The sequence below is a fragment of the Pleurodeles waltl genome, chromosome 10, assembly GCF_031143425.1.
Source record: "Pleurodeles waltl isolate 20211129_DDA chromosome 10, aPleWal1.hap1.20221129, whole genome shotgun sequence".
In the NCBI taxonomy this organism is placed as follows: Eukaryota; Metazoa; Chordata; class Amphibia; order Caudata; family Salamandridae; genus Pleurodeles; species Pleurodeles waltl.
In genome coordinates, this window is record NC_090449.1 from 1052292609 (window position 1) to 1052312747 (window position 20139).

Sequence of the window (20139 nt, forward strand, 5' to 3'; positions counted from 1 at the left end):
AATCAGGACATGGAACTCAAGGAGGGTATTAGTTGCTGTCATTTACTGTAAGTATTAATCAGGACATGGAACTCAAGGAGGGTATTAGTTGCTGTCATTTACTGTAAGTATTAATCAGGACATGGAACTCAAGGAGGGTATTACTTGCTGTCATTCACTGTAAGTATTTAGCAACACACAGAACTCAAGGAGGATGTTACTTGCTGTCATTCACTGTAAGTATTTAGCAGCGCAGAGCTCAGGGAGGAAGTTACTTGCTGTCATTCACTGTAAGTTTTAGCAGTGTACAGAGCTGAAGTGGAATGTTACTTGTGATCAACTACTATAAGTATTAAGCCGCACACAGAGCCCAGGATGATGGTACTAGCTGTCAATTACTATGAGTATTTAGCAGGACTCAGAACTCAAGGAGGATGTTACTTGCTGTACCTTAGTGTAAGCAGTGCTTTAAATGGGCCGGTACTCACAGGTACTGAGTACCGGCACTTCTTATTTTTTTCACTCTGAGTACCGGCACTTCTCTGCTGCCAAGGAGAGTACCGGTACTCATGAACGGTAGGCTCATTAGCTGCTAGTGCTGGTGAGCACTAGGCTCTCAAAGTTGAACTCGCCTCTGACAGCAAAGGTGCTTCTGTCGCCCTAAACTGACCCGCGCTGAGCTATTCAGTGGGGATTATGTGCCTAATGTCTGGGTATTTACGATCACGCTGTGTTTGTCAGAACAGGGTCCATTCAGGCCCTATGCTGTCAATCACATTTACACACTCGTGTGCTTTTGTGTAAACACAGGAATTGAGGAAGCCCCGCTGACAGTGACAATTAAGAAAGCCATGGAAGGAAAGTTTAAAATGGCTTTGATCCCACCTGAGTCTCTTGAACGAGGGTCTGTTTATGTATGTGTGTTTGCCTGCTGGTATGTGTGTGTCTTTGTGTGAGAGAAAATCGAATGAAAGAGAGAGAATCGGGGCACTTTAAGGAGGACTGTGTGGAATGCTTTGGGTGGGCACCTCTGCTTGTTTCTTTCTGTGTGTGCACGTTCAAGAATATATAGTATTGTGCAAAACGACAGCAAATATGTATGCCAGTAAGATAAATAGCCTTGCGTTTCGCTTACATTTCGTTTAACGAGATAACTTGTTTTGTTTGTTCAAATACATTTCTCATGGGCCTTGGCATGTGCTGCAACTGGTATATAAATCAAAGTATCCTATGTCTTGCTCTTAGCCCCGCCCCTAGCCCCACCCACCACACTGCTAGTATATGTTAATGAGTACCTGCACTTATTTTTTCCCATTTAAAGCACTGGGTGGGATGTTACTTGGTGTAATTTACTGTAACAACCTTAGTAACAAAGAGTGTTCAGGTACAATGTTTCTTCTTGTTTACTCTATGAGCTTTAGTGGCACGCATTGTTTGGGTAGGATGTTACTTGGTGATATTTACTGCAAGAGCTTTAGTAACACAGTGTTCAGGTAGAATGTTTCTTCTTCTTGTTTACTGTGTGAGCTTTATGGCAGGCATAGCCTAGGTAGGATATTACTCGCTGTCATTTACTGTAAGAGCTTTAGTAGTAGAGTGTTCACGTAAAATGTTGCTGTTTTTACAGCAAGAGGTTTAGTGTAACACATAACTTGGGTAGGATGTTACTTACTGTCATTTACTGTAAGAGCTTTAGTAATGGAGTGTTCAGATAGAAATCAGCCCGTTTTCCTTAAAGGAAAACGGAATGCATTTTGAAAACAAAAATGAAAAGATTTTGTTTCATTTTTTCAGAGCAGGCAGTGGTCCGCAGGACCACTGTCTGCTCTGAAAAAATGTTTTCGCATGCATTCATGCCCCAGAGGGGCCCCTTCCCTTTTGCGAATGGGTTAGCACCAATTTGAGACTGGTGCTGACTGCGATTGTTTTGTGACCGCGTTTGTCATCACAAAACAATCATACATTGGACTGCAGGTCACAATTAGGAAGGGAACGCCCCTTCCTAATTGCGACTCGCCCACCCTTTTTGCGATTCGGTAAATAGATTACCAAATCGCAAAATAGGGTTGGTACATACCAAAATGTTTTTTTCCTGTCGCAAATGGTCCGATTCTGTGAATCGGGCCATTTGCCACAGGAAAAATGGTACGTACATCTGACCTTAAGCAGTGCTTTAAATGGGCCGGTACTCTTCGGTACTGAGTACCGGCACTTTTTTATTTTGAGAGGGAGAGTACCGGCATATCTCAAGATAAACGTAATACTTTTAATTGGAGAGTACCGGCACTTCTCGGAAACAAGCAGGTACTCTATCACAGAGTACCTGCACTTCTATTTTTCCATTTAAAGCACTGACCTTAAGTGCTTTGAGAGCACGCATCTGGAGTAGTATATTACTCGCTGTCATTTACTGCAGGTGCAGTAGCGCTAGCAGCATGCAGCATGCAGCGGAAAGTACTAATTTACTTGCTATCCCATCCGGTAAGAGGTTTAGCAGCATGGAGACTTGGATAGGATGTACCTGGCAGTTATAGTTAGAGTTATTTCAAGTAACTATAACTCGCGTCCTAAGGTAACTATAACTCTCACCCCCACCATGCCATAAATTAACTTGTAATCTTTCATTGATATTTTTATTAAATTATAAAAGTACTCATGAGTGCTGTACTATCTGGGGTAAATACCAGTGCATGGCGCAGCCACGAGTTATAGTTACCATAGTCCCGAGTTATAGTTACTAGCGATCCGGTGATCTGTACAATGTGCACATTTGCACAAATGTAAAAGGCCCCAGACTTGTTTCTTCTGGAGAAAGTCATCCCTGTAAAGAGCCTCTTCTAAGTAGTGATTCTTTGAGGTTGGTTACCACCAAGTGTAGGAATTCAGTATGTTTTCGCCTCACTAGTGGCACACGCCTTGAAAAGGTTCCCAGATTTTAACAAGCTTGTAAAAAATGGTTTATGTGGTAATAGCAGCAGTTTTTCAAGACTCGCTAATTTTATGAAAAGCCTCGAAGTTTATCCCTGGGTGACCTGAGCCTGTGTCTGAACGAAGAATGTTTTTGGAGTGAAATCTGTCTTAGGACAATAAGAAAAAGCGTAGTTAAATTTCTCAGCTTTGTGCAGTAAAGTGGTTACAGGAAAGTCAGAGTTGGTGAAATAAATTTTTTTGAAGTTTCTGTACAATGAATTTCTGGAGCGCCTCCTGGGAAGCCTTTCACTATTAGGCGCATGGCTCGATTTTTAAGCGATTTTGCGCACTTTATATTTAGGTGCGCCATAATTATTTTTCGAGTGCGAAATCCCTTTCCAAATCATAGAATCCTACTTTGACTAAATGGATTTACTCAAACAGAAATTGCGACAGGGTGTGGCTTTTCCATTTTGACAAATCTAGTAGGTGTAACTGTGAGAGTCCCTGGTGTGTGCTTAAAACTGATGTTTCTGATATTTACTAAAATGTTCTCCGTTATACCCATGATCATAGTAGCATCAATTCTTTGTCCAGAGTGGGAGAGTGAATGGAGCCTTCAGGAAACTGGTGGGAGTGACTTTCTCCATTGGGAAAATGTCTCCTAATGTAGAGAAATAAAAAAAAATGCAAGTGTAACAGCGTTGCTGCTGGCAGAAATGTACAAATGTGCAATTCTATTTGCGAAATACACGAGGGCAGTGGCAGGTTTCCAGATGTGCCTAGAATTCTTTGCAAACTTCCCTGTCATGCATCACCCCATCACATTCCTTTGTGGGGAAGGGCCCGTGACAGAAGAGGCATAGCCTCAAGTGGGAGGTGATATCCCTCCATCCCTTATGTGTTACACTCTGCACATCTGCATATATAGTTATGCCTTGCTAATATTTCCATGTGAATTAGTTTTAACAAAAGGTATTTACCAAAAACCAGGAAGTACAGAGTTAAAAATGTGCAGCTTCACAACATCACACTGAAAAGACAATTTTTAGGGTTGAGTGCACAAGCGCTCCGTCCCTGTTGTAATCTCTCTTTCGGCTTTTAACCATGCCCATGTCACGCCTGTCACTTTCGTTGGTTCCTGGGCTTGTCTTTTAAAATCCACTTGATTTCATTAGTGAAAGGCATGCATACATCACGCCTTTTCCGGTGTTTAGCACTCCTCGAGTGCACCGGGCAACTACTGAAAACATACAAGGCTCGATGTTTTCAGCCTGGTTTCTGCACTACTTTCTTTTTTTATTTTCCACGCAGCGCGATTGGGTTGGGTTTTACATAGCGCAACGGCGCTTATTTTTTTTGGTTTTCAATTTCAGCACGATCGCGCTAGGTTTTACATAGCGCGATCACACTCGTTTTTTTTCTTTCAATTTATGTGGCAAGAGAAGTCTAGTTAGGAGTTTACAATGCTAATAGCTCTAACTCGAGCAAATGCGAGACCCTTTGCATTGCAAATGCTTTTGTCTGTTAGAGTTGGCCTCCTATGTAATGTAATTGTTACATGCAATCTGGGAGGCAGGAAAAAGTGTTTTTTATGTCGACTTTGTTGTACTATGGTAATAAACTTGATTTGATTTTTGCTCTGTAGTAATAAATGTGTGAATGTAAAATGAATACAAACATCACGTGAACAATCACTGGCTTCTGCAGTAAACTTTATCACATCCACACAGGCCAAAGTAGTGACTGGGGACGAATGGCTTGGAAGGTGTTTGCAGCCACTGTCTACACCCGGCTTGTGGTCTGTGGGGGCAGGATGCTTGCCCTGCCTCTGTAAGGGAAGGTTTCAGAGCAGGACCATTAACTACACCTGATCCCTGTTGTGATGAAGCTTGCACCTCTGTATGTCTAAGTGTGCACTGGTGCTTTGCGGAAGGACATCACTACCAGGGCCCACAATTTACTTCAATCCTTCTGGAGAAGGGGCTATAAGGCAATCATGCTGCTGAAAGTGGGATTAGGCAGCCAATCTGCTCAGCTACCGCACTGATGTGTATGAGGGACAGCGCACACTGATGGGCCATTTCTGCAAGGCCACGTGACGCCACCCTGCATGGCTTTTTATTGCCTCGTACATATGGAGTGAGGCAACGCGGCACAAGTCACTGCGGTAGGGAGACGTCCCATGGGCATTACGGTGGGTGTTCCCACTTAACACCCATGGCATTTAACACACTCCCATATTTACAACTTGCTGTAAACCTGGGATGTGTCAAAAGCCGCCGCCTCCCCAGGGGAGGAGTAAGGGAGGCGCAACGCAGAAAACTAACATTATTTCTCCTCGTTTTTCCCTCTTTTTATGTGTACGTTGTATATCTACAGGGACTAGAGCCGAAGAACCCCCCGCACTGTGTTCTCTCTTGGTATACGAGAGCGCTGCACATACCTTAGTGCTGCACAGCTTCTGTGTCTGTGAGAGAACGGTGTACACTCTCTCTCGGTACTGCACCACCACGGTGTTTAAGGGGAATACTGCGCATGCACCCACTTTAATGCATTACCTCTTTACAGATGGATGTGCTGCACATCTCTCCGTGCTGTACCACCTTTGTGTATATGAGGGGATGGTGTACACTGACTCCCTGCACGCGTCTCCTGTATATCTGAGGGCACTAGAGCCCAAGCGCCCTCTGTACCGTACTGTATCTTCCTATATCCCAGTGCTGCACCTCTCTCAGTGCTGTGCTGCTCCTGGGTATATGTGACACTGGTGTACACCGACTCCGTGCACGCGTCTCCTGTATATCTCAGGGGGCTAGAGCCCAAGCGTCCTCTTTGTATACCTAGTGCTGCACAGCTCTCAGTGCTGTGTCACCTTTGTTATATGTGACACTGGTGTACACCTACTCCCTGCACGCGTCTCCTGTATATCTGAGGGGGCTAGAGCCCAAGCGTCCTCTTTGTATACCTAGTGCTGCACAGCTCTCAGTGCTGTGTCACCTTTGTTATATGTGACACTGGTGTACACTGACTCCCTGCACGCGTCTCCTGTATATCTGAGAGGGCTAGAGCCCAAGCGTCCTCTTTCTATACCTAGTGATGCACAGCTCTCAGTGCTGTGTCACCTTTGTTATATGTGAGAATCGTTTACACCGACTCCCTGCACGCGTCTCCTGTGTATCTCAGACGGCTAGAGCCCAAGCGTCCTCTTTGTATACCTAGTGCTGCACAGCTCTCAGTGCTGTGTCACCTTTGTTATATGTGACACTGGTGTACACCCACTCCCTGCACGCGTCTCCTGTATATCTCAGAGGGCTAGAGCCCAAGCGTCCTCTTTGTATACCTAGTGCTGCACAGCTCTCAGTGCTGTGTCACCTTTGTTATATGTGACACTGGTGTACACCGACTCCCTGCACGCGTCTCCTGTATATCTGAGAGGGCTAGAGCCCAAGCGTCCTCTTTGTATACCTAGTGCTGCACAGCTCTCAGTGCTGTGTCACCTTTGTTATATGTGAGAATGGTTTACACCGACTCCCTGCACGCGTCTCCTGTGTATCTCAGACGGCTAGAGCCCAAGCGTACTCTTTGTATACCTAGTGCTGCACAGCTCTCAGTGCTGTGTTACCTTTGTTATATGTGAGACTGGTGTACACCGACTCCCTGCACGCGTCTCCTGTATATCTCAGAGGGCTAGAGCCCAAGCGTCCTCTTTGTATACCTAGTGCTGCACAGCTCTCAGTGCTGTGTCACCTTTGTTATATGTGACACTGGTGTACACCGACTCCCTGCACGCGTCTCCTGTATATCTGAGAGGGCTAGAGCCCAAGCGTCCTCTTTGTATACCTAGTGCTGTCCAGCTCTCAGTGCTGTGTCACCTTTGTTATATGTGAGACTGGTGTACACCGACTCCGTGCACGCGTCTCCTCTATATCTCAGAGGGCTAGAGCCCAAGCGTCCTCTTTGTATACCTAGTGCTGCACAGCTCTCAGTGCTGTGTCATCTTTGTTATATGTGAGACTGGTGTACACCGACTCCCTGCACGCGTCTCCTGTATATCTCAGAGGGCTAGAGCCCAAGCGTCCTCTTTGTATACCTAGTGCTGCACAGCTCTCAGTGCTGTGTCACCTTTGTTATATGTGAGAATGGTTTACACCGACTCCCTGCACGCGTCTCCTGTGTATCTCAGACGGCTAGAGCCCAAGCGTCCTCTTTGTATACCTAGTGCTGCACAGCTCTCAGTGCTGTGTCACCTTTGTTATATGTGACACTGGTGTACACCGACTCCCTGCACGCGTCTCCTGTATATCTCAGAGGGCTAGAGCCCAAGCTTCCTCTTTGTATACCTAGTGCTGCACAGCTCTCAGTGCTGTGGCACCTTTGTTATATGTGACACTGGTGTACACCGACTCCCTGCACGCGTCTCCTGTATATCTGAGAGGGCTAGAGCCCAAGCGTCCTCTTTGTATACCTAGTGCTGCACAGCTCTCAGTGCTGTGTCACCTTTGTTATATGTGAGAATGGTTTACACCGACTCCCTGCACGCGTCTCCTGTGTATCTCAGACGGCTAGAGCCCAAGCGTCCTCTTTGTATACCTAGTGCTGCACAGCTCTCAGTGCTGTGTCACCTTTGTTATATGTGACACTGGTGTACACTGACTCCCTGCACGCGTCTCCTGTATATCTGAGAGGGCTAGAGCCCAAGCGTCCTCTTTCTATACCTAGTGATGCACAGCTCTCAGTGCTGTGTCACCTTTGTTATATGTGACACTGGTGTACACCGACTCCCTGCACGCGTCTCCTGTATATCTCAGAGGGCTAGAGCCCAAGCGTCCTCTTTGTATACCTAGTGCTGCACAGCTCTCAGTGCTGTGTCACCTTTGTTATATGTGACACTGGTGTACACCGACTCCCTGCACGCGTCTCCTGTATATCTGAGAGGGCTAGAGCCCAAGCGTCCTCTTTGTATACCTAGTGCTGTCCAGCTCTCAGTGCTGTGTCACCTTTGTTATATGTGAGACTGGTGTACACCGACTCCGTGCACGCGTCTCCTGTATATCTCAGAGGGCTAGAGCCCAAGCGTCCTCTTTGTATACCTAGTGCTGCACAGCTCTCAGTGCTGTGTCACCTTTGTTATATGTGAGACTGGTGTACACCGACTCCCTGCACGCGTCTCCTGTATATCTCAGAGGGCTAGAGCCCAAGCGTCCTCTTTGTATACCTAGTGCTGCACAGCTCTCAGTGCTGTGTCACCTTTGTCATATGTGAGAATGGTTGACTCCCTGCACACGTCTCCTGTATATCTCAGAGGGCTAGAGCCCAAGCGTCCTCTTTGTATACCTAGTGCTGCACAGCTCTCAGTGCTGTGTCACCTTTGTTATATGTGAGACTGGTGTACACCGACTCCGTGCACGCGTCTCCTGTATATCTCAGAGGGCTAGAGCCCAAGCGTCCTCTTTGTATACCTAGTGCTGCACAGCTCTCAGTGCTGTGTCACCTTTGTTATATGTGACACTGGTGTACACCGACTCCCTGCACGCGTCTCCTGTATATCTGAGGGGGCTAGAGCCCAAGCGTCCTCTTTGTATACCTAGTGCTGCACAGCTCTCAGTGCTGTGTCACCTTTGTTATATGTGACACTGGTGTACACCGACTCCCTGCACGCGTCTCCTGTATATCTGAGGGGGCTAGAGCCCAAGCGTCCTCTTTGTATACCTAGTGCTGTACAGCTCTCAGTGCTGTACCACCTCCGTGCATGAGGGGATGGTGTACACCGACTCGCTGCACCGTTGTGCTGTATATCTGAGGGGACCGGACCCCAAGCGCCCTCTGTACCGCACTGCCTCTTCTCAGTGCTGCACATCTCTCAGTGCTGTACCCCTCTGTGGTGAGGAGATAACACCGCACTCTCCTCCTCCGTGGTTGGCTGGAAGCGCCAGGACATCAGAGGGCCCCGCAGCCTTCATCCCCATCACATCGGACGCTCCCGGCCCTCCAGGCCCCGCTTCCCACCAGACCGACCTTTCCAATATAAAGTCTTTATTAAAAGGACGGAGGGGCGCGCGTGCCCTGACCCAGCGCCCTCCACATGAAGCCCCCCCCTCGGTGCACATCTTCAAGGCCCTCCAGGGCCCCGCGCCTTCTCGAGGCTGTTTGATCGGTCTTAATGGGAGGAATTAATTATTAGTGCGGCCTCCGCAGCAGGCCAAGGCGTCTGTTTCCAGAGTCATCATGTGACAAAATCCCAACCAGTGACAACAGGAGAGCGGAACAATTTGGAGCAGCCAAAGATATTACTGTGGCTGGGGGCAAAATGTTTACTTTGCTGATGCCGGCTGAAGGGGGGTGCGGGGGTCCTTGTTGGGAGCTGGCAGCGTGGCGGTAACATTAATATAAATACCTCGGGCATTACCATCTAAGAATGTGTAAAACTGGGCGAACTGTCCTGGGGAGGATGAAAGGCGGAGCCGCGAGTCTGGAGGATGTAAGGGAGGGGGATGGAGCCAGATTCAGTGACCACAGACAGATTCACTTAGGAACCGCAGGGAGTGTCGACGACTACCCGTGGCTTCAGAGCGGCTTATCTGCAGAGGCAGGGCACCCCTTCAGAGAGATTTGAGAAAGTCTGCGGAAAAGGGCGAGGAATCTTCTGAAGAAGCCTAGAACATGTGGGCCCTGATTTATGCCAAAGAGGCGGAACGCGGTGCTGCGCCAAAAATAGCAGCACTTTTGAAACGCAGGGATGTGCGCATTTATAGAAATATGGTGCAGCCCTGCGTTTCCCCCTGCGCCTGTGCTGAATTATACTGCCAGCGCCAGTGCAAGCTTCCTTGCACCATAGTGCAAGCTGTCTGCGTTGAGGGGGGTGATTGTTTATGTGCAGGAAGGGACACTCATCCATGGCATTATGCTTCTTATATGTGTGCTGCAGAAACACACATAGAAAAGCAAACAAGCATTTGCAAAGCAACGGGTCTCGCATTTGCTCGATTAGCGTTGTAAAGTCCTAACCGGACGTTTCTTGCCACACAAATTAAAAGAAAAAAATGAAGCGCGACCGTGCTATGTAAAATGCAGCGTGATTGCGCTGAAATTGAAAACGGAAAAACAGCGCGATCGCGCTATGTAAACCCCAGCACGATCGCGCTCCGTGGAAAATAAAAGGATAAAGTAGTACGGAAACCATGCTGAAAACATGGAGCCTCGTATGTTTTCAGTAGTTTATCGGTGCTGTGTAGGTGGGATAAACACCGGAAAAGGAATGACGTATGCATGCCTTTCAAGAATGAAAGCAAGCAGATTTTGAAAAGGCAAGCCCATGAACCAATGAAAGTGACTGACGTGACATGGGCGTGGTTAGAAGCCCAAAGAGAGATTACTGCAGGGGATGGAGCGCTTTGCGCTCACCCCTGAAAATAAGGAGGAATAAAAGCATTCCTCCTAGTTTTGCCATGTGTGGCGTTAGTTTTTAGCGCTGCCACAGATTTACGTTTTCTCGTAAATCTAGGGCACCTGCAAAAGCAATGGGTGCTGCGGTGGAACACCCACAACAACATCCATTGCACACCTCACTGATGCAGAAAAGTGTGTCGGATGGGCCCATATTTACAAGGAGGTGTAACACTACAAAAAGTGGCATTACACCTCCTTGTAAATATGAGCAGTGGTTAGCTCCTCCGGAGCGTCAAGAAAAGTGACATTCCGGTGGTACTAGGGGCTCTTAAATCTGCCCGTGGTGTTTCTGAGTTCAATGCTGAAATACATATAAAACAGTTCATTGAACTGATCATCCTGTATGTATGAAAAGATCACAAGAATTATGTGGCAAAGGAGCACCAAATTATGCAGCAGTGTTTGCTAAATTATGCTCAAGAAAAGGTAAATTATGCGGCATAGTGCAACACTTTTTGTCGTCACTTGACCTCATCATTTTGTCATTTTTACACATGCTAACGCTATCTGCAAAAATGTTTGACTTCATTAGTGCCAGCCTGGCACCCAAACATAGCCATAAGCAACAGAACGATGGACAGTCAGTCTTTGAGAGAGGCATCCCGATGTGCAGAAATATGTGGTGCTAAAGTTTTAGTAACTTTTAACTGCTTTTGTTAAAATCTGCAGATTATGCAGCAGATCATTGATTATGTGGCAAATGGGGCAAATGCATAATTATGAGGAAAACGCAGTGGCCCCCAAAATCACGTAATTCCAGTGGCCCTGATTTATTTTCAAAATGCTATAATGTTTAGAAGCATTGTATTTGTACTTTAATGATCAGTGTAGACCAAAATAAAGTTATGATTGAAAGCATTGTAATTGTAATGTGCAAAGGGCTGACCACATCCACACAGGTCCGCTCAGTAATGGTAACGCTACCACACAAAGACATGCGCTCACGTGTGTACACACATGCACACACAACCACATGTCACAGTCGTTCATTGGAAGTAGGCGATGTAGGAAGCTGGCTCTGTATATACTATATCAACGTGAGATACAGGCCCTCATTCTGACCTTGGCGGGCGGCGGAGGCCGCCCGCCAAAGTCCCGCCGTCAGGTTACCGTTCCGCGGTCGAAAGACCGCGGCGGTAATTCTGACTTTCCCGCTGGGCTGGCGGGCGGTCTCCTTCAGACCGCCAGCCAGCCCAGCGGGAAAGAGGCTTCCACGATGAAGCCGGCTCGGAATCGAGCCAGCGGAGTGGAAGCTGTGCGACGGGTGCAGTTGCACCCGTCGCGTATTTCACTGTCTGCGCAGCAGACAGTGAAATACATTTAGGGGCCCTCTTACGGGGGCCCCTGCAATGCCCATGCCAGTGGCATGGGCACTGCAGGGGCCCCCAGGGGCCCCGCGACCCCCCCTACCGCCATCCGGATCTCGGCGGTCCGACCGCCGGGATCTGGATGGCGGTAGGGGGGGTCAGAATCCCCGCGGCGGTGCAGCAAGCTGCGCCGCCGCGGAGGATTCAATGGGGCCGCGGTACACTGGCGGGACCCCGCCAGTGGTGCCGGTCCGACCGCGGCTTTACCGCCGCGGTCGGAATCCCCATTGAAGCACCGCCGGCTTGTCGGCGGTGCTCCCGCGGTCCTCCGCCCTGGCGGTCAAAGACCGCCAGGGTCAGAATGAGGGCCACAGTGTGTACAGAGTCCAGAGGTTCCCCAGAGGCTTAACAGAAGCTAAAGTAGATAATACTAATGCTCTCTTTGTGGTAGTGTGGTCCAGAAGTTAGGTTTATAAGAGGGAAGTGCAAAGCATTTGTTGTTCACACACAGACAATAGAAGAAGCACACACTCAATGACTCCGTGACTCCAGGCCAATGGTTTTTATATTGTAAAAATAATTTTTCTTAGTTTATTTTTAGAACCACAAGATTCAAGTTGCAGGTGAGTACCTTAAACGCTTCATATTTCACACAGGTATGAACAGTACTTTGTTTGAAATAGGTAAGTGATACAGTTTTTGAATTATTGGCAAAAAGCTATTTTAAAAATGGACTCTGCATTTTTCAAACAGTTCCTTGGGGGAAGAAAAGTTAGATCTGTTTACAGGTAAGTACAACACTTACAGACTCAGTCTCCGCGTTTTAGGAAGTCCACCAGTTTGGGTTCAAGTTATCCCCAAACACCTACCACCAGCAACACGGGCCAGCCGGGTGCAGAGGTCAATTTTAACATGGATTCCTATGGAGACAGGGGGTACTCGGAATCTGGTCAGCCAGCAGGTAAGTACCCGTGACTCGGAGGGCAGACCAGGAGGGATTAGAAGAGCACTGGAGGGGCCACAAGTAGGCACCAAACACATACCCTCAGCGGCACAGGGGCGGCCGGGTGCAGGGTGCAAACAGGACGTCGGGTTTCAAATGCTGGTCTATGAGGAGACCCCAGTGGGGCACTCAGAGGCTGCAGGTGGTGTCCAGGGGGGTGTCTTGGGCATACCACCAGTCGGACAGAGAGGAGGGACATTTGCTGAACAATGAGGCACCGGGGGTCGGGTTCTCCAAAGCCTGGGGGCTGTGGGTGCAGTGTGTCCTTTAGGAGTCGGATATCTTCGTCCAGAGCTCACGGTCAGGGGGGTCCTCGGGATTCCCTTTGCAGGCATCATCGTGGAGAGGTCAACTCAGGGTGGGCACTTGCTCACAATCACCTGGGGACACTCTCGTGCTGGGTGGACCACCTGGACACACGCCGTGGACGTCGGGTGCACAGGGATCAAGACTCACGCATCCGGAGTGAGGTGGGAGTCCTTGGTTGTAGGTTTCTTTAGACAGAGCCACTGTCCTCTGGAGTTCTTGGTCCTTTTGGGTGCAAGGCAGTCATCTGGAGTTGGCAGAGGTCGCTGGGCCTGCTGGATGCGTGACTGGCCTTTTTGCAGGTTCTTTGAAAAAGGAGACAGTATGGTAGGGCTGGGGCCAAAGCAGTTGTCATCTTCCTTCTTCTCTGCTGGGGGTTACAGCTTAGCAGTCCTTCTTCTTCTTGTAGGTCACCAGGACTCTGGTGAGTTGGGTTCAGGAAAGCCCGTAAATACAAGATTTAGGGGTGTTACAGGGGTCAGATGGCAGTAGCCAATGGCTACTGTCCCTGAAGGTGACTACACCCTCCTTGTGTCCACTCCCTTTGGGGAGGGGGGCACATTCCTATCCCTATTGGTCCCTGCTCTCCAACCCAAGATGGAGGATTCTGCAAGGAGGGGGTCACTTCAGCTCTGGACACCTTAGCTCAGAACTGGCCGCCCAAAGTAGGGGCTTGTCCTGGGGGGGCGGTGGTGGTCGGGCATCTCCACTAGCTGGAGTGCCCCGGGGCATTGTAACATGAGGCCTGAGCCTTTGAGGCTCACCACCAGGTGTTACAGTTCCTGCAGGGGGGAGGTGTGAAGCACCTCCACCCAGAGCAGGCTTTGTTTCTGGCCTCAGAGGGCACAAAAGGGCACAAAAGCCCTCACCCCATGGGGGTCAGAAACTCATCTGCTAGTGGCAGGCTGGCACAGACCAGTCAGTCCTACACTAGAGGATTAGAGTAAAATAAAAGGCTCACCCTTTAAGATGCCCTCTGTGTGCATTTTTAATAAATCCTACACTGGCATCAATGGGGGTTCATTGTGCTGAGAAGTTTGATACCAAACGTCCCAGTGTTCAGTGTAGCCATTATGGAACTGTGGAGTTCGTTTTGACAAACTCCCAGAGCATATACTTAATATGGCCACACTGCACTTACAATGTCTAAGAATGGACTTAGACACTTTAGGGGCATCTTGCTCATGCAGCTATGCCCTCACCTGTGGTATAGGGCACCCTGCTTAGGGCTGTAAGGCCAGCTAGAGGGGAGACTTAACTATGTTACAGGCAGTGGTTTGTAGGTATCTCACCCTGAGAGGGATGCCATGTCGACTTTGCCTTTTTCTCCCCACCAACACACACAATCTGCAATGGCAGTGTGCATGTCTTAAGTGAGGGGTCCCTTAGGGTGGCACAACACATGCTGCAGCCCTTAGGGATCCTCTCTGGTCACACGGCCCTTGGTACTACTGGTAGCTTTTACAAGGGACTTATCTGTGTGCCAGAGTTGTGCCAATTGTGGAAACATTGGTACATTTTTAGGGAAAGCTGGGGCTTGGTAGCAGGATCCCAGCAGATTCTCAGTCAAGTCAGCATCAATATCAGGCAAAAAGTGGGGGTGTAACTGCAACAAGTGCCAGTTTCCTGCAGGCGAACATTGTCTGTGTGACTGAGTGTCTCTAAGTGAGACGCTGCTATGAAAAGACTCACTCAGTAGGTGCCCAGTGCCCAGCCTGCTGCTCTGGTGAGATGCCCTCCCAGTGAATGACTACCACACTGAGTGCCAGATGTGTTGCACACATAGCCCCTGGGATCACTCCTTCCTTTCTGCCCCCCCAGACTCTGCTCCTCCAGAATGTCCCCTCCTTTTCTGACTGAAATTCAGGCAAAGCAGAACATTCTTGGCTAATTCCCAATTTTTGTAGGAAAATCCCTAAATCTGTCTAAAATCAGAATATTTGGGGGATTGACCCAAAAAACTGAGTTCCAAGTTTGGACTATCTCCCCATATCTGGACTCAGCACTAAAACAGCCCAGGCAAAAAAAGTTAAACAATCAATGAAAATATGAGAGAGGACTCCACGCACCAAGGGGGCAGAGCGCCATAATCAACAGAAAGAGAAAATAAATCTCCCTTGGACATCAGAAGCACTCCTGTCATCACACTATCACACCCAGTCCCTTTTCACACACTCCCAAGATATACCACAGGTTTCACAAAGCCAGGATCACAGCAGTACAGAAGAATACACACCAAGGTTCCATATACTGCATTACAAAAGGCCTTATTTTAATCTTTATTGTCTCTTCCACATGTGTATAGCAAATACCAAGATTTAAAAAGTATACTGATTGTTAAAAAGTGCATAACATTCCAACCTACATATGAGGGAGCAAGTTAAAATTAAACAACAGCATAAAAATAACACCAAATCATACACAAAGCGAAAACACTAAAACACCATCAAATACATCCGTGTAGTGGTACTGATCTGTCCTCTCATTCCACCCGATACAAGATGTAGTACACAGATAACATTCAATACTATCCAGATATCTTGAAAGATTCAGATTTGATAATGCGTTGACGCGTTTCGTTTGTTATCCTGATGTTCTACCACCTTCCTCAGGGACGAAACAAACATAAACTCTCCCACATTGAAATCCAGAGACTCTAACTGCTATAGTCCACTTCACAAGGATTTCGCAATAACACTCCCAAAAATCCGCATTTCACCCAAGCCACTTGTGAATATCTTTCTCATATAAAAACTCCAAATGTGGGCTGATCAGAAAAGGGGATTGTATCTTCCTCGTTTAAAATGTGAAGGATCACTTCACTGTTACACCAATAGTCAGGGATCCATGTCCTCCCTATTTGTATTTGTGGGTGTCAAAACTCTAACATCCCCGTTCGGCAACACAACTCCTCTAGGTAGTGTGTTACACAGACACCATCTTGTGTTCCCTGAGGGACTGAGGGATTGACTGTAGGTCAATTCATGGGTGTTGCATGGGAAAACCCACCGCAACTCCCATGGCACGCCTCCCTGGAGCAGAGTGAGGCAACGCAGCGACTGGCGCTGGTTTGAGAGGCTTACTCCGGCAAAGCATAAAAACAAATCATTTTCCGGTTGTGCAAACCTCTCATAAATATACCCCACGGTGCATTCCTGCCCTTTCACATTGGCATGGGGCAACACAGCAAAAAAGGTGGCAGGGCCCCCCTCCCCACCCCGACCCCCAACATCACAGCACTCACACACACACGACACGCACACAGGCACCACCAACACACACATGCACACAGTCCGACATACATGCCTACATACACACTCAGTCAGACACGCACACCCATATACAGACATGCACGCACACATCCATACAGACATACATCCAGACATACACGCACTCATTCCCAAAACATGCAACACCCCCGCAAGCATACACGCACTCACACACCCCCTCTACATACACAGACGCACACCCCCATGCACCCACACAACACACAACACCCCCCACTACCCTAACGGACGATCAACTTACCGGTTCCGTCGATCCTCCGGGAGGGGACGGGAGCCATGGGGGCTGCTCTGCCGACACCACACCGCCAACAGAACACCGCCGCGCCGAATCACAGGGCGTGATTCGTGGGCGGTGTTCTGTTGGCGTGGCGGTGGAGGTGGAGCAACCTCCACTTCCCCGCCGCCCGCCAGTATGGCTGTTGGCGGCTCTCCGTCGGAAAAAGGATGGAGAGCAGCCAACAGTCATAATACGCCGAGCGGAAAACCGCCACTACTGGCGGTCTTCAGCACGGCGGTCCCTCGGCGGTCTTCTTAAAAGACCGCTGAGGTTGTAATGACCCCCTGAGTCATCTAGCTGGCTTCTTTTAAGAGTTCAAGCCTGTTGCAGAAACAAAGGCATTTGAACCCTGAAAATTAAATACACGTTTTCATAGAGTTGTATTAGGAACGCCATCTCATAAACCCTTTTAGAATGAAAGTGACTCCTCTCAACCAGCGCATGGCTTGATTGAAGGCTTTACAGAGCACGTTTGATTGGTGGAAATGTTTTATGTTCAGCCATTGGTGCAGGAATGCGTTTGGGAGCCGTAAGGTGGTTATGTCTTGCACACCAGTGCCGAAAATTTGCCTTGCAGAAAGTTTTTATTTTGCTGCTCAAAGTTTGGGTTTTGCTTGAAAGTGTTAAAAGTTTGTGCTTTGCTTTTCGGTGCCAAAAGATTGTGTTTTTGTTGCTCACTGCCTAAAATTTGTGTTTTGCTGTTCAATGCCTAAAGTTTGTGTTTTGGTTCTCGTTGCTAAAAGTTTGCATTTTGTTGTTTGGATTCGAGAGTTTGTGTTTTTGATTGCTGAGTGCCGAAAGTTTGTGCTTTTGTTGCTCACTTAAGAAAGTTTGTGTGTTGCTGTTCAGTGCCAAAAGTTTGTGTTTTGCTGTTCAGTGACTAAAGTTTGTGTTTTGGTTCTCGTTGCCGAAAGTTTGCATTTTGTTGCTTAGATTCGAAAGTTTGTGTTTTTGATTGCTGAGTGCCGAAATTTTGTGTTTTCGTTGCTCACTGATGAAAGTTTGCGTGTTGCTGTTTAGTGCAAAAGTTTCTATTTTGATTCTCAGTGGTGCAAGTTTGTGCTCGGTGCCGAAAGTTTGTGTTTTTACTGCCCACTGACGAAGGTATGTGTGTTGCTGTTCAGTGCCAAAAGTTTGTGGTTTTGATGCTCAGTGCTGAAAGTTTGAGCTTTGATGCTCAGTGCTGAAAGTTTTCATTTTGTTGCTCAAAGCCGAAAGTTTGTGCTTTGATGTTCAGTGCTGAAAGTTTTCATTTTGCTGCTCAGTGCCGAAAGTTTGCGTTTTGCTGCTCAGTGCTGAAAGTTAATGTTTTGCTGCTAAAGGCCAAAAGTTTGTGTTTTTCTGCTCAGTGCTGAACGTTTTTTGGAAGTTTCATTTACAGTTAGAAGTTGAAGAATGGCTAAGAGTTTGCATTTACGCATGGACTGAAATAAGTCTCCTTCCTGAGTCAGCATATAATGGGATCATGCGCAGCAATGATAAGTAGTAAAACATCAGTTTCTTTTAATCCTGAGGTGTAGCCAGAGGGGACCAAGGAGGCTGATATCAATGCCTGAAGACAACAGCAGCGAATAATATTCAGCACAACTTTCCCTATGCTCGGGGGTCTGATTTCATGTGCTGCTGGTAAAGCGCTCACTGACAGAGCTCCTTCTATCTTCAGATCCTATCATAGGCCTTAATTGAAAGAAGTCCTTTAGTCATACAAATCTGCATGAGAAGTGCTCTCAGACTATGGCCCTCATTACAACCCTGGCGGTCGGTGTTAAAGCGGCGGTAATACCGGCAACAGGTTGGCAGTAAAAAAAATGGGATTTGGACCCTGGTGGTTACCGCCATCCAACACCGCCACTTTAACACACTGACCGCCAGGGTGGTAACAGCCGCTGGGCTGGAGACACATTTCCACCCTCAGGATTACGACCCGGCCTACCGACATGGTTTCCGGGTTTTTTGTACCACCACGAAAACCATTGTGGTAGGCACTATCAGTGCCAGGGAATCCTTTCCCTGGCACTGATAGGGGTCTCCCGCACCCCCCACCCCCTCCCCAGAGTCCTCCCCCACCGCCCCTGCCCCCGCACATATACATACCAACACGCGCACCCATATACACACATGCACACACGCTTACCCACCTCCACCCACGCATGCACACATACATACCCACAAACCACAACATACACCAACATAGCTTGTCACACACATGCATCCACAACACACAACACTCACAATCACTCATTCACGCATGCATCCAACGCGACTCACACCCGCATGTACGCATCCCAAAACATACACACACCCCCACATACACACAACACACCCCACCCCCTCTTCGGTCAGAGAAACCAACTTACCTGCTTGCAGGGGGTCCTCTGGCTGGAGACGGTCTGCGGAGCTGCTGTCAGCAGCAGCGTCCGCCAGCAAAACACCACCAGACCCGATCATTGCTCATGATACGGTCGGCAGTGTTTTGCTGGCGTGGCAGTGCTGCTGTCAGCAGCACCTCCCTACCGCCGTCCACCGCCATGACCGTTGGCGGTGTTCTGCCAGATTTCTGGTGGAATAGCGTCTTCGGTCATAATACGTGTTGCCGGCTGGTAGCCTTGGTGGCGGTATGTTGGCGGCCGTCGCCGTGGAGGAAGGCGGTCAATACCGCCAATGTCTCCTGCTAACCCAATACTAACCCAGTCGGGCTTTTATTACCAAGTGACCCAAAAATGGTGATGTACATCTCTCAAACAGTCTCTGTCTGAAGATTTACTGAGGGTTGCAAAGAATCACTGGAATATCAAATCCGCAAACTTGACACAAAAAAATTGCACAATTCATCAACTTCATGAAACTTGAATAGTCGTTAAAAAAGAGCATAAAAACCATTTACATATGCAGGGTTTCTTGGAGAAAATCACATGAAATAAACATATAGTTGATTATCCTTTTCAGTAAAATAATTTGTGTGCAACATATTTGTGATTTTTTTTCTTTTATTTTGCTGCAATCAAATTTGCAAAATATTCTTGCAGGACACCTTTGCCCGAGCCATTACTTGGGCAAAACTCATAACTGCGCAAAGTTAATAAAAAATGATATTCTGAATTTCACCCAATTCAGCTGGTGAAATTTAAACTTCCTCTGCTCTAACTCAAATGCCTTCAAGTTTGAAATCAGAATTGATCATATCATCTATAGATATGTCATCTAAGATAAAGGTGAATCAGAAAATGACGTCTCTTGATTTCAAGCATCATTTTGACCTGCTTTCCTTTGGGTTCTGCATCTCAACTGGAGATTGATTTTAAACCTATTCAATTTAAAAGCAAATGGCTTCAAGGTAAGCAAATAATGATTTCCTTGGACATCTTGGAAGCATTAATATCTTAAAATCTTATTTCCTTTCAACTTCCTGCCAACTTGGCACAGCTCTAGCCCTGCATCTGTTGGTATATGGATTTTATTTTCTTTGTCTGCTTTTCTAGATTCTTCAATGTGATTAACAATTGATTAACATCAACATAGGAATATCATCAATTGATGATAATTCCGTACACTTAGAATGACATAATATCAATCCCAGAACCGAGGATGTTGGTTGGCATTTTTCCATAGAGAACATAGGTT

The 20139-nt window shown here is 47.6% G+C and overlaps 1 protein-coding gene across 1 annotated transcript in view; it reads left to right on the plus strand.

Moving 5' to 3' along the window:
• The window catches only part of ZNF385D (zinc finger protein 385D), a 420680-nt gene that overhangs the window by 250277 nt on the left and 150264 nt on the right, over positions 1 to 20139 (plus strand). The gene's annotated exons all lie outside the window — the stretch shown is intronic.